The 24,661-nt window shown below is 37.1% G+C and overlaps 1 protein-coding gene and 1 pseudogene across 3 annotated transcripts in view; one reads left to right on the top strand and one right to left on the bottom strand.

The window, feature by feature from the left end:
- Window positions 1–24,661, bottom strand: part of Dlg2 (discs large MAGUK scaffold protein 2) — a 2,085,086-nt gene that overhangs the window by 861,873 nt on the left and 1,198,552 nt on the right. The window lies entirely within an intron of this gene.
- Window positions 3,548–4,155, top strand: LOC122113548 (annotated as a pseudogene).

The following is a 24,661-nucleotide window of genomic DNA, read 5'->3' as shown; positions in this document are numbered from 1 at the left end:
CAGAGACACCATCAAGGGACTGGAAAGCAGACTTACAGGGAAATATAAGAGCTTCCCAAATAAATACTTTTTTCTCTCCTTTTTCCCAATTATATTTCTTTTAATTTTTCCTTTTTAAATTAAAAAAAAATTTTCATGCTCCCCTTCTTATTTTTTGCAACTAGTTTAACTCTCTGTTACCCTTTTTTTTCCTGTCAGTTTTTTGTGTGTTTTTGTTTTTAGTTTTGTTTTCTTGTTTTTTCTTTTTGCAACAATCCTGTTTTTTTTTTCTTCCTCATTGCTTTTCTATTCACAACTGGATACACAGCCTACAGTGACGAGGAACTTCCTCCGACTTCATTCAGAGTATAAATTGATCACCTAATTTCATACTGCATAATTGTTGTATATAACTGTCCTAATCCTTTATTTTTTATTTTTTCTTTCCTTTTTTGTTATTTTTTGTTTTGTTTTGTTTTAATTTTTCTTCTTTCTTACTTAGAAGTTAGGTCATAATTTTCCTCCCTCTGTTCCTTTGTCACATCCTTCTAATTTGATCTTTCTCCTCCTATATTTCATTGTATATATTAATCTTTCCTCTAACTAACCTCAACCCATTTACAATTATTTCTACTCCTTCATTCCCTCTTTACTTTCTTTACTCTGTTGATCCTCAAGTGTGAAACATTGAGATAGACTATCTCTGTAGTCAGTGAAATTGTGCCAAAGTGGCTCAATATGTTATCCCTTCAGCCCAAACCATTCCAAACCTCATAAAATAGCTGCTCACTAATTATAACTGTTTATAGTCCCTACTTCTGAAACACAATACCCCTCCCCTGACAAAGATAAGCAGGGATAAATAAGGGACACCTATCTATGACTGGGCACCTCTAAAATCAGCGCAAATATACAGGTGTATACTGCAAGTGTATACTGCAGGTGTATACTGCAAATATATGGGTGTGGATTTTGTCTTAAAACTGTGCTCAGTGGTGGTATTGGACCTCCTTGCATATCCAATAGAGGAGAGATAGAGTGAAACACATATTTGAATTGTGTACCTTCAAAGTCTGCACAACCACAGGACTCTGAGTTGGTGCTTATCTTAAAATTGTGTTCTGGTGAGGGACTAGATATACTTTCATCTCCAAAAAAGGATAGATATAGGGAAAACACCAATCTTTGAGTAATAACCTCCAAAGTCTGTGCAACAGCAGGGCTTTGGGTTCAAGCTTGCCATAAAATTGTGTTCCAGTGGGGAACTGGAGATATTTTCAATTCCAAAAAAGAGAAATAAATGGGGCTGAGAAGGTGCTCAGTGGTAGAGCGCTTGCCTTGTATGCATGAGGCCCTGGGTTCAATTCCTCAGCACCACATAAGCAGAAAAAAAAAAGCCAGAAGTGGTGCTATGGCTCAAGTGGTAGTGTGCTAGCCTTGAGCTGAAGAGCTGAGGGACAGTACCCAGGCCCAAAGTTCAGGCCCCACGACCGGACCCCCCCCCAAAAAAAAGGAGAAATAGAGTGAAAATACCCAGTTTGAGTGTGAACCTCCAATAACTGTGTAACTACAGGGCTCTGGGTGGGAGTGTGTCTTAGAATTGTGATTTAATGTGTATATTCTCTCTCCCCAAAAGGTGAGATACTATGAAAACTCCCATTGTTGATAGTAAACTCCCAAAGTCTGTACTACTGCAGTGCTCTGGGTAAGTGCTAGTCTTAGATGTATGTTCTGGTGTTGTAATAGGATATAATTACACTCCCAAAATGATGAGATAGAATGAAAATACCTATCATTGATTGTAAATTCCCCAAAGTCTGTGCAACTACAGGGCTCTGGATAGTGGCTTGTCTTAAAATTGTGTTCTGGATATATACTCACTCCCCCAAAAGTTGAGATACAGTGAAAAAACATATTGGTAATTGTAAACCTCCAAAATCTGTGTAGCCACAGGGCTCTCTGTTGATATTTGTGTTCTAGTGAGGAATTAGATTTGCTCTTATTTCCAAAAGGCCAGAACAAGCCACAGAAACACAAGAAAAATGGCAAGTCAAGGAATTTCAACTCCCACCCAGGACAAAAAGGCAACAGAGGAGTTAATAAAAAAGAGGCTAACTTTCAAAATGGTTTACAAACACTACTAGTAAACATGCTGAATGAAAGTATTGAAAGCCTACATAAGGCTATGTGTGAATGTGATGAGGCGAAGAAAAGATTAATAGAGGAATTCATGGAATCCACAACCAGAAAGCTGAATGAATGCCAACAAAAGTAAAGGGAGTCCAGTGAAAGTATAGCTACTCAACTAAGGGTTCTGGGAGTGAACACACAAACACAAAATAAAAATAGAGGAGGCAAAGAAATCCATACAAGATCTAAAACAATGCTTCAATCAAAAAATTGAAGCCATTAAAACTTAACAATTAGAAGGAAGGGAAATTAAAAAACAAAGGGAAATAAAAAACAAAGCTAGACCATGCAGAAGACTGTATCTCTGGGATAGAAGACAGCCTAGACATTATAGAGAAAGAACAGGCAAGTATTCAAAATAAATCCAAAAAATATGATAGATTTATTCAGTATATAGAAGATACTATCATAAGGCCTAATTTAAGGCTAATGGGTGTAGAACAGGGCCTAGAAACAGAAGCCAAAGGTCTAGGAAATTTATTTAACAGAATCCTAGCAGAGAAATTCCCAAACTTGCAAAAAAGATAGGCCCTTTCAGATGCAAGAAGACTTTAGAACCCCACATAGACCAGACCAGAACAGAACATCCCACCACCATATTGTAATCCTCACAAGATCAATAGAAAACAAGGAAAGGGTCTTTAAAGCTGTCAGGGAGAAAAGATCAATCACCTATGAAGGAAAACCAATCGGGATAACTACAGATTTCTCAGCAGAGACCATGAAAGCAAGAAAATCCTGGAATGAAGTATGTCATGCCCTAAAGACAAACAATATCAACCAAGAATAGTGTATCAGCTAAACTCTCTTTCATAACTGAGGGAAAAATAAAAACCTTCCAGAGCAAAAAAAAAACTGAAACCAAGACTACAAAAGATACTCAAAGACGTTCTACACATAGAGAACCAAGTAGAACATGATGAAGGCAGAGAAACTGCTCCCAAACAAAGAATGAGGTAAATATGGACAGAACCTAGGTGACACAGCCTCTAAGAAGGTAATAAGGTGGACAATGAGATGTACAAGTCGTTATGTCGAAAACGAACTTTGCAACTTTGGTGGGGGGTAGGAGGATTGGGTGGGGGGTCGGAGGGAGGATGGGAAGGGATGGGAAGGGGAAACAAAAGAGGAGGCTACAATGCTTGATAAGAAATGTACTCATTATCTTGCCCATGTAATTTTAACCCCTCTGTACAGTATTTTCACAATTAAAAAAAAATGACAGGAACTACCACCACTCAATCCTAACTCTCAATATTAATGGACTTAACTCTCCAATCAAACAAAATAGAATGTCTAGTTGGAGCAAAAAAAAAAAAAAAAACTAGATCCATCTATCTGCAGTCTTCAAGAGACACACCATCAAGAAATTGCCATCATGGAGGCTGCCAGGTGCCTGCTCTGGGGCCTGACAGGAGCCAGAACTTGACTATTCCCACTGCCTGAATGCTGTCCCCCTGGGCTCTACACAATCAGGTAGACAGCACAGAGTTCCAGAGCATCTACAGCCTGAACAAACTCTACCCCTGACTCCAAGACTTCAGACGCTGCCTGGAGGTTCCTGGGTGATTTGAAACAAACCATCAATGACATCCCTCTAGACCACCTGACCATATCTTACAGTCGGAGCAGTGATTTCCAAGGTGGAGGGCAGGTTCCACTTGGCATCTGCTGACTGGATGGCAGAGCCTGTGTGGCATAAAAATTTTTATGCCTCTCAGGCATAAAAATAAGATCAACCGAGCAGGAGAGTTGATACTCACCTCTGAAAGCAGCCTCTTTCAGTTCCACAATCTAGCAGACTACCTATAGAAAATTTGAGGTATAATCGCTGAAGCCAGCCTGATACCCAAGGAGCCATCCAGAGAAGATGCTCGAATCCAGAGCATTAGGATAGAAAACATGAATCAGGAAAGGCTGAGACAAGAGAATCAGTTCTGCCATAAAGACAAGCAGGAGGGTAGATGTGGATTGACATCACCCGCAGCAGCAAAGACCAGTGTTTGAGACATCACAGTAACATCACAAGATTTCTGTTTCATTTTTCGGTGGCTAATGATTGTAAACTGAATCCCAAAAAAGCACCATTAGTTGTCCCTAGGCAATGTCAGGTGTTTTTCCCATCTCCCAACATTGTTGGTCCCAATAAACTTCCCAGCTTGCTGAGCTCCACTTCCAAAAAATAAAAATAAAAAAGCACCATCCTTACAAAAACAAACATATTCTGAAAGTGAAATCTACCAAGCAAATGGCCCCCACAAACAGGCTAGAATAGCAATCCTAATATCAGGTAAATTAAAATTAGTCAGAAGATATAAAGAAGGACACTACACAATAATAAAAGGATCTCTCCTACAGGATGCTATAATGATTCAAAGTATCTATTCACCAAATACCAGAACACTCAAATTTTTCCAAGAAACACTACTTTCCCTAAAATCACACATAGCTCCAAAGACATTGATGGTTGGTGACTGTTACACATCACTTTCCCCACTGGATAGACCAACTTAGCAAAACTCAACAGAGAAACAGAAAATCTAAACAACTGCATAGACTAACTAGAGTTAGCAGACCTCTATAGAATAATTCACCCATCAGCAACAGAGTACATATTCTTCTCAGCAGCATATAGAACATTCTCCAAAATAGACCACATTTTAAGTCACAAAGCAAATGTGTCCAAATTCAGAAACACTGAAATTATGCCCTGCATTCTCTCAAACCACAAAGGAATAAAATTAAAATTCAACACCAAATGACATCAAAGAAAATCCTATAACATATGGAGGCTGAACAACACATTGAACAATGAGTAGGCAGGCCATGGAAGAGATTAGAAAGGAAATTCAAATGTTCCTGATATTTAACAAAAATGAACATACAAATTACCAGCTCCTCTGGGACACAGCAAAGGCAGTAATCAGAGGAAAATTCATAGCTCTGAGTTCTTACATCAACAAATTGGAGAGATCTTAAACTAACACTTTAATGATGTACCTGAAGCTCCTTGAAAAAGAGCAGCAAGCCAAACCCCAATCCAGTAGACAGAAAGAAATAATTAAAATTAAATCAGAATGAAATGAATTAGAGTAAAAAAAAAAAAAAAGAAAGAAGCAACAAAACGAAGAGTTGGTTCTTCAAAAAATTAACAAGCCAGGTGCCAGTGACTCATGCCTGTAATCCTAGCTGCTCAGAAGGCTGAGATCTGAGGATCCTAGTTCAAAGTCAGCTTGGGCAAGAAAGTCTCTGAGACGCTTATCTCCAATAAACCACCAGAAAACCAGAAGTGGTGCTATAGCTAAGTGGTAGAGCGCTAGCCTTGAGCTGAAGAGCCCTTATGCCCAGGCCCAGAGTTCAAGACCTACGACCAAAACAAAAATCAACAGCAAAAAAACTAGCAAAAATGATAGATCCTTAACAAATCTTACCAAGAAAAGAAGAGAGCACACCCAAATAAACAAACTCAGAGATGAGAATGGAAACATCACCACAGAAACAACCAAGATCCAGAACATTATAAGGGAATACCTCTCAAACCTTTATGCTAATAAGTTTGAGAATCTGGATGAAATGGAAGAATTTCTAACAAATATCAATATGTCCAAATTAAACCAAGATGATTTAAACCAACTTAACAGATCCATACCAAGTAACAAAATAGAAACATCAATTAGAGACTTTGCATCCAAGAAAAACCCAGGATCAGATAGGTTCACTGCTGAATTCTACAAGATCTTCAAAGATGAACTCACAACAATACTCCTCCAACTCTTCAATGAAATGGAAAATGAAAGTTCACTACCAAATTCCTTCTATGATGCCTTCATAACCCTCATCCCAAAACCACACATGGACTCATCAAAGAAAGAGAACTATAGATCCATTTTTTTGGATGAACATTGATGTAAAACTTCTCAACCAAATTCTGGCCAATCAACGTCGAGTCATCAAAAAAATCATACACCATGATCAAACAGGATTCATTCCAGGGATGCAAAGCTGGTTCAATATATGTAAATCAGTTAATGTGATACATCACATCAACAAGAGCAAGGATAAGAACCACATGATTACCTCAATAGACACAGAAAAATATTTGTCAAGATCCAACACCCCTTTAGGATGAAAGCCCTGGAGAAGCTAGGAATCCAGGGAACATTTCTCAATACAATAAAGGCCAGGTATGACAAATCTACATCCAGCATTATACTTAATGGCGAAGAGCTAAAGCCACTTCCTCTAAACTCTGAAATAAGACAAGAATGCCCACTCTCTCCACTCCTCTTCAATTTAGTATTACAATGCCTATCTAGAGCAATAAAACAAGATGCAAACATAAAGGGGATCCAAATAGGGAAATATGAGTTAAAACTCTCCCTCTTTGAAGATGACATGATCTTGTATTTAAAATACTCCATGGACTCCACTCCCAAGTTACTCAAGCTGATCTGAAACTTTGGCAAATAAGCAGGGTATAAAATTAACCCTCAAAAATAAATGACTTTCCTCTATGCCAATAATGAGAAGAGTGCAGCTGAAATCAAGAAAGCAATTCCTTATGTAATAGCCCCACAAAAATTAAAATACATAGGAATTAAATTAACTAAAGAAATGAAGGACCTCTATGATGAAAACTTTAAACAACTTGAAAAAGGAAATTAAAGCAGAACTAAGGAAGTGGGAAAACCTTCTATGCTCCTGGATAGGGAGGATTAAAATATTGAAAATGCAATACTGCCAAAAGGTATCTACAAATTCAATGCAATACCCATCAACATCCCAACCTCATTCTTCAATGAAATAGAAGAAGCTATCCAAAATTCATTAAAGACCCTAAATAGCAAAACTAATCCTCAGCAGAAAGAACAGTGCTGGAAGAATAATAATACAAGACTTCAAACTCTACTACAAGGCCATAATAATCAAAACAGCTTGGTACTGGCACAAGAACAGAACTGAAGACCAATGCAATAGAATCTAAGACCCAGAAATGAGCTTCTGGATGGCAAAGGACATAGCAAGCAAGATCAATAGAAAGCCCACAGATTGGGAGAAGATCTTCACTAGCCATACAACAGACAGGGGCTTCATGTCTAAAATATACTTAGAACCCAAAAAATTAAATCCTCCAAAAACAAATCCTTAAAGAAACAACTGTCCCATCAACAAGTGGGCTAAAGACTTAAAGAGATACTTCTCTGAAGAGGAAATAAGAATGGCCAATAGACACATGAAGAAATGCTCAACTGGCCATAAAAGAAATGCAAATAAAAACAACATTGAGATTCCACCCTCACCCCAGTTAGAGGGGCTATAATCAAGAAATCTAATTACAACAGATGCTGGAGGGGATGTGGCCAAAAGGGAAACTTACTGCATTGTTGGTGGGAGTGTAAACTTGTTCATCCACTTTGGAAATCAGTATGGAGGTTCCTCAAAAGACTCCACATAGAGCTCCCCTAAGACCCAGCAATCCTACTTTTGGGTATTTACCCAAATGAAAACAAACAAGGCCATACTAAAGATACCAGCACAACTATGTTTATTGCAGCATTATTCACCATAGCTAAAATATGGAACCAACCCGATGCCCCTCAGTAGATGAGTAGATCAAGAAAATGTGGTACACACACACACACACACACACACACACACACACATACACAATGGAATTCTATGCTTCCATCAGAAAGAACAACACCGCCCTATTTGTTAGGAAATGGAAAGACTTGGAAAAAAATCATATTAAGGGAAATAATCCATCCCAAAGAAATTTATTTGTAATAATTAGTATACATATAGGATAATCTTATCAGATGAGCTGAAAAAGCTCAAAAACTATGTACATATGTCCATATAAGATGATGCTATGTGAAATTAACCCCATGATATAGACACAAGAGGTCTGGCTTTGTTATTATTGTTTTAAATGTTCTATGTGATTTTTTGTTGTTGTTTCCTTTGTATGTTCCTCCCCCTATGGTATATCCCCTGTTATGACTGTGCTTGATTTTGGTACCCTGCATCTTGTATATACATTTGTCTAATCTGTGGAGAGGAAGGGGAATAACAAAATGCTGAAACAAGGATACAGGATGACCCATTGCAAAAATGATACCCACAGGATAGTATACTGGAAATGAACTTTACAATTTCAGGCAGGCCGCGGGGGTGGGGGTATGGGGGGTTAGGGTAGGCTGGGTGGGGAGGAATGGGGGGAGTTAGAAGGGCAATTCGGACAACAACAAGGGAAGGAGGAACAATGATCAACAAGTAATGTACTCATTGCCTTACTCATGTAATTGTAACCCCTCTGTATAGCACCTTTGCAATAAAATATTTTTTTAAGTAAAATAGGAGGATACTCTCAGGGGAGGAAAACAAAAGTGCAGTGCCTCTGTGCTTCTGGTTATGTAAAATAATATTTATTGGGCAGGGAAGGTGGTTCAGTGGTAGAGTGCTTGCCTTGCATGCATGAGGCCCTGCTTTCAATTCCTCAACACCACATAAGCAGAAAAAGCCATAAGTGGGGCTGAGGCTCAAGTGGTAGAGGGCTAGCCTTCAGCTGAAGAGCTCAAAGACAGCATCCAGTCCCAGAGTTCAGGACCCATGACCAACCCCCCCCCCAAAAAAAAAAAAATTATCAAAAAGAACTCCAGGAAATGGAAACAAGAGAGGGTTTTTTTTTTCTTTTCCTATTGCCTTCTTTGTTGGTTTATCTTTCCTGGGAGGAGGGTTAGGGGAGCACAGAAATGGAGGGGAAAATGTTGAACAAATGCAGCAATGGTACTCACTAGACACTATGTTGAAAATGAACTATACAACTTGTCAGCAGGGACTAGAGAGAAAAACTAGTAGAGAACAAAGGAAGGGATGACAATGTCCAACACAAAATGTTCTCATGCCTGGTGCAGGTGGCAATCCTAGCTACTCAGGAAGCTGAGCTCTGAGTATCACAGTTCAAAGCCAACCCAAGTAAGAAAGTCCATGAGACTCTTATCTCCTACTAAGCACCAGAAAATCAGAAGGGTGCTGTGGCTCAAGTGGTAGAGCACTAGCCTTGAGCTGAAGAGCTCAGGGATAGCACCAAGGCCCAGAGTTCAAGATCCAAGACCAACCGAAAAAAAAAAAAGGTTCTTATTACCTGACTTATGAAAGAGTAACCCCTCTGTATATCACTTTTATAATAACAATAAAAATATTTAGTAATTAAAAAAGAAACTCCTTACATACTGATATAGAGCAATCTCTAATTCTGCCTTTTAGTAAAGAAAGAAAGAGACAAAAATAAGGTAGGATGCTAAGATTTTTTGTATAACAAAGGGAAAATAACATGTGCATTTAGTAGTTTATATTTGCATAGAATAGCACCAGAAGGATACACTGGAAGTTGGAAGTCTTAGATCCTCATTCTGAGGAGTTCTAGAGTAGGGAAAGGAGAGAGGACCTTCAGTGCATACCCTTTGGTAACCTTTGAGTTTTGTGTCTTCTGAATGTTTTACCGATTTCCTTACCATCAGTACCAAAAACACGGGCAACTTTTGAAACAAAAAGTGATTTTAAAATTTAAAAAGAATATTCTGTCAGTTACAAGCATTTTAGATGGATGGATGATCAACAAGCAATCATTCAGCTGGCATCATCTAATCCATCAGTGAAAGATATGTCATTTCCAAAGGCAAGAATCATGGTGACACCAAAGCCAAGACAGTGAGGACAAAGGGAGGAACTGGAGCAAGAGTGTCACAGCATCACAGGGACAGAGGCATTGAAGTCACCTCAGAGAAATGAGTCCATCATTTTCCTAGAGACACTTATTCTCACCCCACATATCCACTCGTACAGCAGTAAAATGTAATTGTCACAAATGCATGTCATCAAAGCCATTTTGTGCTGGGATCTGTGATATTTTACAGCTCATTCACAAGCCTTGACTAGCACGGCCCCCACAGAAGACAATGTTCTGATCCCTGTAACTAGATCTGCCTCATGGAACTTTATATGCTAACAAGTAAACAGAGAATGCACAACGAACAAGCAAGCAAAAGCTCCATGCACACTCCCAAGCTGAGAAAAAGCAGCGTTGTCTATAGGATGAGACTATCTGGCCCTGAATTCTTGACCACTTTCTAATGGTATGACCTTGGGTCAGTTACTTAACTGTTCAGTGCCTTACTTTCTTACCAATAAAATAAGGCTTATGGTCATGCTAAAGTAAACTCTGGATTATACTGACAATTGCATGAGCTTGAAGGCATGAGAGCTTAGCAAAGAAGTGAATGTTTTTAGTATGTAACTTCATTATTGTCAACTTAAAAAATGATCATAATCAATAAATGAAGCAAACTCAAAGCAAGGTAAAGAAGAGGACCAGATAATAGCCAGGTAGGGAAGAAAGATGGAAGGGATCATTTAGATGAAGGAATCAGAAAGAGCATTTCTGAGGAAGTAGCATTTCAGAGAGACACAGGACTGAAGGGAGGAAGGAAGCCTGTGCATAGGGCTGGAGATGAGGGAGGAGAGAAAAGGGAAGGTTAAATCAATCCGAGGCCCACGGCAGCTGGAAGAACTGCACATTTTTCCTGAGATTGACAGAAAGCTACCAAGGGGCTAGAAACAGTGACACCAGGATGTAGATGATTTTATTTTTTTATTGGCTATGTGTCCATAATGGCCAACAGTTAGATAAGACAAACAGCAGACACTCCTTATTATTGCTTTTATTTTACAGTAAATAGCATAAGCCTCCAAGACATTGTATATCAGAAAGCAGGGGAACTTTGGCTTCTGGGTCTGTGGATGCCTTTCTACTTCTCAGGGGAGCCTGTGGGCCTCTGAGCAGGGCAGTTTGCCTTATGACAGGTTCTTCTCTGATGGTACCTTTCACAGCCTAACTTTATTTCCATTGGGTTATGACCCCTGCAGAGCAGTAGCAAGCATCTATCTATCATTTGCTCAAGGAATGAATGCATCTTGCATCATGCTGCTAAACATGAAGGGGGCAGAAGGAGTGGGTGGTGAGTAAATATAGGACAAGAAAAAATGAGAAACTAAATGCGACCTCAGAACAACAAACTCCCAGCACTCTTGAGAGCCTGTGGCTTTTATTTTTAAACCTAAGTAACATTTAATAAATGATTAGCAAAAGTAAGGAAAAATTCATAACCAAGGCAAATAAAATAAAAAGTCACTTAAAATACCAAGGAATTAAACAAAACATGGATTTCCCTCCCCCCCACCCACACAAGATGTCTCAACTTCTAGAAGATAACTTTAATGATTTTCTGTAAGTTTCTTGTGCCAAAAAGTTAAGGCCATTGTGTACTTGGAAACAGATAAAAATGAAGCAAAAAGAATGGTACTAATAATACTAGCATAACATTGGCTATGACAACTACTACTCTGAGTTTCATAGGGCTTTCTAGTGCACAAAAAACTGCTGTATATATTACCTTATTCCTCATTTAGGAGGAATGTGACCATTTATCCATCATTTAAGTATGTGCGTATGTACACACACACACACACACACACACACACACACACACACACTCTTTCTGAATCTACAGAGATCTGCCCTTGCCTTGATAAAAGCTGACTGTAGCGTTTATTAAATCCAGCACCATTAAGACTTGGCATTGTTTGGAAGCTCTATGGGATGATGCTGTGCTCTGCCTGGGCATCTGTTTTTAAACTTTATCAACAGTACATCTAGGTCTTTATCTTTTGGAAGTAGGACTACTAACAAGTCTCTCTTTTCATTAGTGTGTGAAACCAATTTCCATGCCTACATTTTCTTTCTGGTGCCAGATGAATAAATAAATGAAAATAATTCCCTGCTCTCAACTGTAGCACCTCTGAAATTAAGCCTCAGCAAAGCAGGGATAACTCAGAGGTGGTAACTAGATTCTCTCTAGGCTGTTGAGAAAAAGTAATTCTACCAATCTTCCAGGAAGAGAGATCTAGCCATTTTCATGTTAGAGCACATGGCCTGGTGGCTGGGCAGTGAGGAGGGAGAGGCACAGTGCTGGGACTTGAGCTGTTCTTTACTGCAATATTCCATGATTTATCATTAATACGAATTAAACTATAGGTCATAATTGCTTACTAGACAGCTTACTAGACAAGGTACTTGGCAAATGGTTTGCTTTTGCTGTAGAGTTACTTATTAAAAACAGCAGCTATTATTATCCCCTCCACACATTCAATTTTTACATCTATAAGAATAAATTAAGCAACTTATCCAAGCCAGGTATCTAGAAAGAAGAGTTGGGAATCCAACCAACTGCTTTATCTTATATTTTGCTTTCCATTGAGTCTGTTTCATTAAGGAGAGATGTACCATGCCAGACATATGCATAAGTGGATGTTAGAATTCAAACTCGGTCATGTCTTATTCCATTGTTTCAGCTCCCCTCTTCCTTCTCCTCTTTTCTTCCTCTGCTGCCTCTTCCTCCTCCTTTTCCTTTAGTTCCAGGGCTTTAAACTCAGAACTTTCTGTTCTCCTATACTTTCTTGCTCATGGATGGAGCTCTACCACTTGAACCACACCTCTAGCCTGGCACTTTGCTGGTTAATTGGAGATGAAGTCTTAGAGAGTATTCTTCTCTGACTGGCTTTAAACCTCCATCCTTCAGGTCTGTCTTTTGAGTAGCTAGGATTGTGAACTTGAGCCACTAGTACCAAGCCTGTTTAAATTCTTTCTGCTGTCAATCAAATGATCTAGTCCCATTTTCAATACATTAATATGCTTCCTTAGAATGAGTCTTTTAAAACATCTTGTTTTAGAGGATTGAAAAAGGCTTGGATATATTTCAAAGTGAGAAGCAAATGACTGTGTTATTCTTCTCATTTGTATTATTTAGTAAATATCATGAAATAGAATTAGAAGGTCAATCCTAACATTTTTCTATTGGCTACATTTGTTAACTCCTTCTGTCACTGCAGAATCAGTAAGGAACTGGTTGGTTTAAAGTTACTTATTGTTTTGCCAGATCCAAGGCCTGAACTCAGAGGCTTTGAGTGCTTGTGCTTCCTACTTGAGCCATGCCTCTAGTCAGGTTTTGTGCTGGTTATTTCTGGAGATGGAGTCTCACTGAGTTTTGTGCCCCACTGGCTTCCAATTTTGATCATCTGAATTCACCCTCCTACACAGCTAGGATGACAGGCATGGACCACCAACATCTAGCTGGCTTAATTATTAAAAATACCCTGGAGGTCTGAAGAGTTACTATATTTGGATTTATTAGCAAAGGTTTTGCTGCCTGAAAATTATTGTCTGTAGCATCTAGAATTGATTTTTGTTTTTCAACAGAGGAAAAAGTCCAGTAACTACTGGTAAGTTTATGGAACTAATGACCAAAAGACAAAAAATCCCCATCTTTTAGAAAGTCCCCAAACTCCCTTACAAATTCCTCCTCCTAAAGAGTTGTTAAAAGCTGTCCTTACTACATTTGGGTTCATCTGAGTTTCTGCAGCCCTCCCTAAGGATGAGTGAGTGAGAAGATGGCATCTTTCTTCTGAAGGATCCCAGGCCTTCCTATAGCTCTCCACACTAAGATCTTTTTATGCTGCCTACATATTAAACTTTTGATTTAAAATTTTAGCATTTTAGTCCAAACAAATTCTGTTAATTTATATTTTACTGTGAACTTCCTACTATGTTTAATGTAACAGGCCAGAGAGGAAAGAGTATAGATTACTAAATGTGTGTGTGTGTATGTGTGTGTGTGTGTGTGTGTGTGTGTGTGCGGGCGCGCATGCACTTGTGTGTATGGGCTGGTCCTAGGGCTTGAACTTAGGGCCTCATTGTGAATAGGTATCACATTTTTTCATCTATAGGAGTGCATCTGGGATGTTTCCATACCTAGGCCATTGTGAATGATGCAACAATGAATATGGATGTGCAAGTGTCCATGTATTTCTTAATGACAGGATTCCTAGACAAATGCATTGTTAGGTGGGTTCATTATTGTATGAACATACTTACTGCCCTTATTCAAGGGCAGATAGTGTGCATGAATCTCTCAAGGTGGCCTTTAGCTTCAATCGAGAGATGTAATAGCCAGGTGCTACTAAGGCTTATGCCTATAATCCTAGCTACTTAGGAGGCTGAGATTTGAAGACCGCAGTTCAAAGCTAGTCCAGACAGGAAAGTCTGTAAAACACTTATCTCTAATTAATCACCAGAAAACAGAAAGTGACATTGAGGCTCATGTGGTAGAGTACCAGCCTTGAACAAAAAAGAAAAAAAAAGGCTCAGGGACTAGACCCAGGCCCTGAGTTCAAGCCCGATCGACCAATGGGGTGGGGGTGGGATGCCCGCGGGGAAGAAAGCGATGTAGTAAAGACAAAATACATGCACTGCTGCCAGCATAACAAAATGTACTGTTGTATAGTCAACTGTTTGTACTCTGCAATGATAAAATTCAAGTGAAAAATAAAGCAGTGACAATTATTGTCATTATCAAATATCATGTACTGTGCATAATTGTATTACATTTTGATAGGACTGACAGCCTAATAGGTTTGTTTATGTCACTGTCACCACAAATACTCGAGTGCTTGGTGTGGGGAATAGGATGTAATAATGGAATCTGTGGAGTGTTTCAGCTCCATTACAATTTTATAAGACCACGGTGTGTACACGTCATCTATCCCTGACTGAAACACCATTTATATGAGCAGGTGAGCGTTGCGCTTGAAGAAAAGAAAAAAAATTCCATTCAAAAGAATTAGTTGAGAACAACAGACTGCAAAAATTGGTTGCATGTTTTGTTTAATTAGAAGGGAGAAATCTACAAATTCCCAACAAAGAGGGATAATAAATAGGTAGGGCAAGAATTCACAGTACATATATACATATGTATATACATATATAAATATACTGAATTGCTACACTGTGCCCCAAATACGTATGATTATGTGTTAATAAAAAAAATCAAAAGTAATTTTTCTTTCACCTTTTTTCTTTTCTTTTCCTTTCAGTTCCATGGATTGAATTCAAGGCCTTATACTTACTAAACAAGTACACTACCACCTGAACCATCAACTTAGCTCAGTTTTGCTCTACTTTTGTAAGGTCTTGTGCTTTTAAATAGCTTCAGATCTCATTACTCCTACTTCCACATCCCATGTAATTTGAGATGACAAGTATATGCCACCCATGTTCTCTTCTAGGGTCTTGATTTTTTTTTTAAGTCAGGCTGACCTGGAACCACAATCCTGCCATCTCTGCCTCCTGAGTACTGGGATCATGGGTGTGCATCTCCACACCATCTTCTCTGACATCTATCTGATAAATCTATCTACTTGATAAAAATAATTACTAGCCATATTGCATTGTGCTAACTATTAGCTTTCCAGGAAAAGGAAAACAATAGCATGTACAATTTATATATACAATTTGCATATATCTATGCAAAAAAATCAAAAGCATCAGAAATGCTAAATATCTAAATACTTATAAGATACTTGTTGGTTTCATTTTAAACTTCCCAGTGATAAGTGGTCATTTAAAATATAATGATTATAGATAGTATGTTATATATTATATATGATATATATGTATGTATAATTATAACACTAAAAATGGATGGGAGACTTGGACATATAGTCTTGTGAGTTTCCTATATTATGTGTAAAGTAGGATAATATTTAAAGGCAGGCTATAACAATTTATAAACTCTAAACGAATCACTGAAAATAATTTTTTTCTTTTTTTATTGTGAAAATACTGTACAGAGGGGTTACAACTACATGGGCAAGATAATGAGTACATTTCTAATTAAGCATTGTAGCCTCCTCCTTTGTTTCCCTTTCCCATCCCTTCCCATCTCCCCCCTCCCCCATCTTAGTTTTAAAAAATTATTTCATAAGGCATGACAAAATCAATCTAATTCAATGGTAGTACAGTTATCATGTTTTCTAAATTCATAGATTTGAAAAAATGTTTTTGTAATAACTACTTTAGAAAAAAATCTAGCTTTTAATTTAATTTTAATTTAAGATGATCTCATGTCCTAGATGTCACCTTCTTTGTCACAGGTCAGCAAATAGTTTCAGTGGAAGGCTAGATAGCAAGTATTTCAGGCTTCTTAGACACCATGACCTTTGTAGCAACTCCAGCTCTGCCACTGAGACCACATGTTCATGAATGGCTTGACTGTGTTACAGTAAAATCTTGTGTGCAAAACCTAGCAGGGGGACAGATTAATAGACTGTAGTTTGCTGAGTTCCATTTAAGCACAGGGTGACGACTCAAAGTACCTGTGACTACCAGTCATCTATTTCTACAGCTGTGCATTTATCACAATTCTAAAAAGCTTTGGTCAGTCAGTAACAGATGCACAGGCTCACTTTATTAATACTTACCTGTATCTGTTCTGCTTGGTTAATGCAAATAGGAAAGACAGGATCTCCAACACTGGAAAGTAATTTATTTTCTTTCTTTCTTTTGTTTTATAATATTATACTAATATTGCAATATATAATATTGTAATATGCTAATATATTATAGTAATGTTTATTTTTAATTAAAAAATTTTCATATAACATTATTAAAAATAAAACATAATCTATAGAAAGGCATATGTGAAATTGTGAAACACTCCAAAAGTTAGATATTTCTTTCTGTCTCTTCCTTCCACCATCTTCATAGTAGAGGAAACATCTTCATTGCTTCTTTATAAAGAAACAAACGAATATAAATATTCTTATGTGTCTTCTCCAGATCTTTCCATATTATGACCAGAAGAGCCTCTTCATTTGATAAACAGTTTTGTGGCACTCTTTTGTTTATTTTATTTATTTATCTTTCTATTTTTTTAAATGTGGGGCTGGGAAGGTGGCTCAGTAGTAGAGTGCTTGCCTTGCATGCATGAGGCCCTGGGTTCGATTCCTCAGTACCACATAAGCAGAAAAGGCCAGAAGTGGTTCTGTGGCTCAAGTGGTAGAGCACTAGCCTTGAGCTGAAGACCTAGGGTGCCCAGGCCCAGAGTTCAGGCCCCACGACTGACAAATACATACATACATACATACATGCATAGTATTTATTGCTACTATAAAGGGGTTGCACAGAGTAACTATAGCTGCACAAGTCAGATAAAGAGTACCTTTCTTTTTGAACAATGTCATCACTTCTCTTGCTCTCTCACAGTTTTTTCCGTCTCATCTCCATACATAAGCTGTATAGTTGATTTTCCACATAGTGTCTAGTGACTGTCACTGCTTCATTTGTTCACCCTGTGTCCCACCATTCTGTGCCTCCCAAAGAAAGATAAACAAGACAAAAATAAATAAAAACAATTCATCTACTGAGGGGCATCTGGGTTGGTTCCATATCTTAGCTATGGTAAATGATGCTGCAATAAACATAGTTGTGCTGGTAGCTTTAGTATGGTCTTGTTTGTGATCATTTGGGTAAATGCCCAAAAGTGGGATTGCTGGGTCATTGGGAAGCTTTATGTGCAGTCTTTTTTTTTTGGGGGGGGGGGGGTCTAGTTGTGGGGCCTGAACTCTGGGCTTGGGAGCTGTCCCTCAGCTCTTCAGCTCAAGGCTAGTACTCTACCACTTGAGCCACAATGCCACTTCCGGCTTTTTTCTTTTTGCTTATATGGTGCTGAGGAATCAAACCCGGGCCTCATACATGCAAGGCAAGCGCTCTACCACTGAGCCACCTTCCTAGCCCTATGTGGAGTCTTTTGAGGAACCTCCATACTGCTTTCCAAAGTAGTTGAACAAGTTTACACTCCCACCAACAATGCAGTAAGGTTCCCTTCTGGTCACATCCCCTCCAGCATCTGTTGTTATTAGAGTTCTTGATTATAGCCATTCTAACTGGGGTGAGGTGGTATCTCAATGTTGTTTTGATTTGCATTTCTTTTATGGCTAGGGAGGTTGAGCATTTCTTCATGTGTCTATTGACCATTCTTATTTCCTCTTCAGAGAAATTTCTCTTTAAGTCTTTAGCCCACTCGTTTATCAGGCAGTTGTTTCCTCGAGGATTTGTTGTTGAAAATATGGCATATATATACAATGGAATTCTATGCCTCCATCAGAATGACATTGCCCTATGTGTTAGGAAATGGAAAGACTTGGACAAAAATATATTAAGTGAAGTAAGCCAGGCCCAAAGAAACATAGGTCCCATGATTTCCCTTATTTGCACTAGTATATGTTTGTGACAAGCAGAAAAGTTTAAAAGCTATGTACATATGACCAGATAAGATGATGTTAAGCAAAATAAACTCCAAGAAAGGGACACAAATATCCTTTTTCTTTCTTGCTATTGTTCCTAACGTATTTATAATGTACCATGTGATTTTTTGTTTCTTTGTATGTTCCTCCCCCATGGTATAACCCCTGTTTTCATTTGATGTAGTTGCCCTACATCTTGTATATACACTTCTCTAGCTTGGGGAGGGGAAGGGAACAAACAAAATGCTTAAAATAGGGATACACTTTGACCCATTGTAACAATGAGATGTACAAGATACTATGTTGAAAAACAAACTTTACAATTTAGGTGGAGAGGCAGGGAGGGAGGAGGGGGGAGAGTAGTAATGGAGGTGGGAGGGAAAGAAAGGTAGGGAAAAAACAAAGGAGGAGGTAACAATGCTTCATAGGAAATGTACTCATTACCTTGCTCATGTAACTCTAACCCCTCTGTACAGTATTTTTACAACAAAAAACGTATTTCAAAAAAATAAAAACAAAAACAGCAACCAAGAAGACAAAAACTCTTGTTTCCATTTCCTCAAGTTCATTTCAATAAATATGATTTTATAAGGTCAGATACACATAACTATTGTACCTATGAGTTCATCTCCTAAGAATATCCTCTTTGACCTGTATAGTTTATGATGTCCCACTGTATTTTTTTCTTTTGCCATCCAATATATTTACTTGTAGACTTATAGGCACATTCTAATTACCACAAATGAGGAAAATCATGTAACTTATGTTTCTGTGGATTTGGCTTATTTTACTTAATATGAGTTTTTTCAAGTCTTTCCATTTCCTCATGATGGAAGTGTAGGATTCCAGTGTGTATATATACCACATTTTCTTGATCCATTCATCCACTGAGAGACATCTGGGTTTATTCCATGTCTTGGCTATGGTAAACAATACTTTAATGAATAATGGTTGTGCTGGTAGCTTTAATGTGTCCTTGTTTGTGTTCTGTAGGATAAATGCCAGGCAGTGGCATTACTGGGTTATAAGGAATCTCTAAGTTTAGTCTTTTGAGGAACCTCCATGCTGCTTTCCTGAGTGGTTGAACAATTTTACATTTTCACTAACAATATAGTAGTGTTCCCTTTTGGCCACATCCCCACCAGTATTTGTTATTATTAGTTTTTTTGATAATGGCCATTCTAACTGGGGTCAGGTGGAATCTCAGTGTGTTTTGTTCTGCATTTTTTTATGGACAAAGATGTTGAACACTTCTTCATGTGTCTATTGGTAAATCATTTTTTTAATTCAAGACCTTCGGTGCAGTTCTGTGCTTTTATTGTATCATCTCAGCCTATTTAGCTGGTGACTTTGAGAACAAGTATGAATGTACCCAGTGTCTGCTGTCAACTCTCATCACTTGCAGTGAGATGGGTTTCCTGATCGATAGTATTCACATATAACACATATTATTTAATCTACTCAATTTGTAGGCTCTAAATATCTCATTTTGGCTTTATGTTTCTCATCTTCCCATTGTTTATTATATGTTTGTCTACTGTTGGTGGATTTCCATGTAAACAAACTTCAAAATAAATACTTGATGTTTTAAGATAGTCATTAAAAAAGAGTATTTATTCAAAGATGTCTCAAAAAATGCTGGTCACTGATGGTACATGCTTAGCTACAAGATTAAGATCTGAGGAGCACAGACGATTCAAAATTAATTCTTCAATTAACTAGCAAAAAGTGAAAGAGGATGTGTGGTCAGCTACTCAAGAGGTTGAGATCTGGGGGCTCTCCATTTGAGGCTCAGTCAGAAAAGACTCCTTTACCAAAATAACCAGCAAAAACAGAGTTGAAGGCCAGCCAAGCAAACAATCAGAGTAAGTTTGAGGCCCTGAGTTGAAATCCCAGTACAATAAAATAATTAATTAACTAACTAATTAATTAATTAAACATACCTTCCATTTAAGCCACAGTGCTATTCAGCAAAAGCATAGAATTTATAAAGGAAAACCATGTGTGTAGGGTATATACTAGCAATACAAGTTTTAGGTGCCAATCCTGATTCTGCTTGCTAGTAGCATTGTAACATTACATTATTGACCTTCTAAAATTCTTCTTTCTTTCTCATTTTCTTTTTCTTTTGTTTTAAATGCTGGTCCTGGGGCTTCAACTCAGGTACTGGGAGCTATCTCTAAGCTTTTGTGCTCAAGGCTACTACTCTACCACTTGAGCAGCAGTTCTATTTGCAGCATTTTTTTGTGGTTAACTGTAGTAAAGAGTCTCAAAAACTTTCCTACTCAGGTTGCCTTTGAACTGCAATCCTCAGATCTCAGCCTTTTGAGTAGCTAGAATTACAGGCATGTGGGTCCTGCTCAGTGATTCTGTTTTCTTACCTATTAAATGTGAAAACAATAAATTCCTCATTAACAATGCTGTAAGACACTCTACAAAATGCTTGGTATACAGCTGCTTTATAATGAGTACTCAAATAAAAACAACATGAATGTTATTCTATTTGTTTGAAACAGCAAGTATGTAATAAGTGAGCATAAGAACTATATCATTGTATAGTCTGGAATTCACATCTAACCAATTCTCTCTCCAGAGGCCAGAGCAATGCCTGGTAACTCCAGCTACTCAAAATGCTTTTGGAAATTGAATTGAATTACTTCTCGACCAGTGGAGTGCCTTTTATAGATTGTGATGACTTGGCTTTGCTTTTCATTATTATTCTCTTCTTAAAGTTTCATCATTTCTCTCTAATCATACACTTTTATACTACAATATAGCAGATGTTTCAGATATTTTCTCACATATCATATCATAGCTAATAACGAAACCTTTTAATATGTAAAGTTGTTATTTAGGTATTAGTATTCTAATTTAGACATGAGAATATAAGAGCTCTATTGATGTTATCCTAGCTATGATACAACAGAGCTGGGTTGGAACTTGTGATTACTATATCTTATGACTATTTAAAAATATTATTGTCTTTACGTAGTTGTATAAAGGGGATTCAAATTCAGCAAGTCAGTTTAAAAGGATAGTACATCTTGATTAATGCACCTCTTCTATTGTTCTTCCCTATCTTTCCCAACCCCATCCATGACTTCAAGTCATGTGTTTCTCTTTTTTCATACATCCATTAACTATCATGACTATACTCGTGCACTCTTCCTACAAGTCCTACATTAAACAACTGTGCTATTGTGTCTCGCACCAGAAGTACAAGTGCTCAAAAATAGCCAATGATCTCAACAAGAAGGTTCCTCATGCATTAAAATGTATCTTTGGATTTCATTGACAACATTTTGAGGCAGTTATGATAATTTTGGCTCTTCAAAATAAAAAATTAAGCCTACAAAGGCTTGTCCAGTAATCTATTGCTTTTCTCTGGGGTTATGGGGGCAAACACAGAAACAACAACTTCATTTACTTTAACTGATGTATTGAAAGTTGTCCTCTAGAGCAAGGTAGCTATCTATTTAATAAATGGGTATTTGGTCAAGATAATAAAGGGCCTCACATCACTGACAGGGCTGGAATGTTACTAGCAGGCTCTTCATAGACTTGATGATGTGACATAAAAATTGCTGGGTGGAACAGCTATATAAATCCAGCAGTGAGAAACCCCAGGGCCAGACACTGGAACAAAGGAATAAAGTCTGAGGATCATAAGAGAAGAAAAGAAACATATTAAGTGCTGACCACACTGCAGGCACATTTGATCTTTGCATCAATATGGGGTTAAAATTTATTCCCTCTCCTTAGTCAAGAGGGAATCGAACTTTAGAGATGCAATCTAGCTTTCTCTATGTCCCTCAGCTGGGACACTGCAGAAGCAGCTTTGAATCCATATGTTCATTAAGCCACCATAAACAAAACTCCAAATAGCCAATATAATTAAAGTAATGCAGAAGACAAAGGGTTTTTCTGTCCTCACAAGAAATCATAAAGGCTTACAGGGAAGAAGAAACTGGTCCTGTTCTGGCAATAATGTAATCCACACATGCATGTTGAAGCTCTTTGATATAAACATAAACCATTCATGCCTTTGATATTAACAGATCCATGGATCTGAGCTGCTTCTTGCCTAAGAGAAACAAATGGTGGCAATCTGTTGGTTTTCAACTTTATTAGGTATTTGCAATCCCTATAAAAATACTAAATGATATCCATCTAAAAGTGGAAAAATTAACTATGCAATGACATCTTTAAAACCTGAGGAATCTCACACTTTCTCCCAGTTAAAAATAAAGGAAGCAGCAGGATGATGGTAGTGAGGGTTAAATAGACAGAATTGGAATGAATTTCCAATATACTAGTGGCTAATTGTATGATTTTGGAAATTGTTGATCCACATAGAAATGTTGGGAGAATTGAGTGTGATAATGGAGGTAAAGTGTCTATACAGTATGTGTGTTCAAGTCTTATTAAGTAGAAAAGCTTTGAGATTTACTTTCAAGGCATTTAAGAGGTGATTTGTATAAAGTATATTTATATTTAAATAAATCTGATAAAATGCAAATATAGACAGCAAAAGGGAAAAACTAATGATTTACATTTAGATTCATATTGTAAAAAGGGGCATTAAAATGCTGTTTAAAATGGTTGGATTCAATGCAATTATAATTTTAAAAATTCAGAAAGGATCTGCAGTGATTTAGCAAATTCATAGCTCTATAGTAATAACACCACAATTTCAGTGGTATTTTATATTTCACAAAAAAATATTCTGAAGTACATATGCAAATTATATATAATGAAGACTTGGACCTTGTAAAAAGCTTCATTTGCCTACAAAATCTGTGATTTGGTATTACATAAAATGTATGTTTATTAAAATATAGAAGTATAAATTAACTTCCAATATTTTGCCCTAGACCAGGTCCAAAATTATGGAAATCTAAAAATTATAGCTTTCACTTTCTGTGAACTATCTTTACATTGCTCCAATTTCTGGTTGCTTAGAAACATTGGCAAAGAATTGATTCTTTCCAGATGTTTCTCATGCAACCACACTTTATGTCTTCGATTTAATGGGTCTTTCTAAAAAGTCACAAATGTGAAAATCAAGTTCTATCAGTAGCACATCACTGAAATCCATTACTTAGCAATACTACAAAGCTTTCTTTGTGTTTTGCTTCCCTTGGTTTAACTAAAGGCAAACACCACTGAATAATTCCTACCAGTATCCTTCCCTCCTGCCCCTGCCACAGTATTTAATTCAATAGTTTTCACCTAAGTTTTTGATTCAGTACTTTAAATCACACTAAGTCACTCACATCTGTTTATAAAATACCAACTGAGAAAACACTGTATCCTATACAATTCAGCAACTAGCATAGACACAACTATAGTTAAAAGATTAAACTGTAAGAGTTACTGCATATTTGAAAAATGACCTTAATTGATAAATATGGCATTTTAGACAAATAATTGAAGCAAATGAAAACAGAAAAGAAAAGAAAGGACAAGGGAAGACTAATTCAAGCGACTGGAGCCTCAATATGGATTTTTATCAGTAGGGAAAGATATTCATATAAGAAAAATGTTCAAGTACTTGATAATTGCTTAGACATTCTCAGTAAGGTTATTTAGTACTAAACTTCAGTTTACCTAACTAAACTAGCTAAAATATATGTGTATACATATATACACATATACATATATGCTTATGTATGTATATACTTTCACATGTTTATATGATTATATGTATAATACAAGCATATAAGTATATATGTATATGCATATACTTACCATAAATGCATATCATATATCATATATATCCTATCAGGTTGCTTATGAGGAAAAAGTCAGAAATAATGACGCTGTAGAAGAAATCTTGCTCGAAAATACTTTCAGGAACTAAATAAAAGTTGAATTATGACATTGTCAATACATATTTTCACAGGTTACTTTTGATTTTTATTCTTTAAAGATTGTTGATTGCCTTAAAAAGTCATTAAAATTTCCAAATCTCAAAATATATTCTTATTAGAATTTACAAAGACTTTCTGTCTTCCTATAAACTTCTATGAACAAACTATGCACATTCTTCATTTGACTTCTATTCATGAACACCAAAAGTAATCCTGAGCCTAATCTTATAATATGAAACATAATGAAGACAATTTTCTCATTTCTTTTTTGTTTTGTTGGTCGTATATTGTAGAAATTCATACTAAAAGATCCTTGGAGTTTGATACTTTAGACTAATACAATTGTTCCACATAGAAAAGTTACTATTCCTGTTCACAAAAGTAGAAAAAGTACCATTTGGCTTTACAAAAATCCACTT

Source organism: Dipodomys spectabilis, unplaced genomic scaffold (genome assembly GCF_019054845.1).
Source record: "Dipodomys spectabilis isolate Male_0828 unplaced genomic scaffold, ASM1905484v1 ptg000003l, whole genome shotgun sequence".
Taxonomy (NCBI): Eukaryota; Metazoa; Chordata; class Mammalia; order Rodentia; family Heteromyidae; genus Dipodomys; species Dipodomys spectabilis.
The sequence above is the reverse complement of the archived record's forward strand: the minus strand, read 5'-3'. Positions and strand labels throughout refer to the sequence as shown.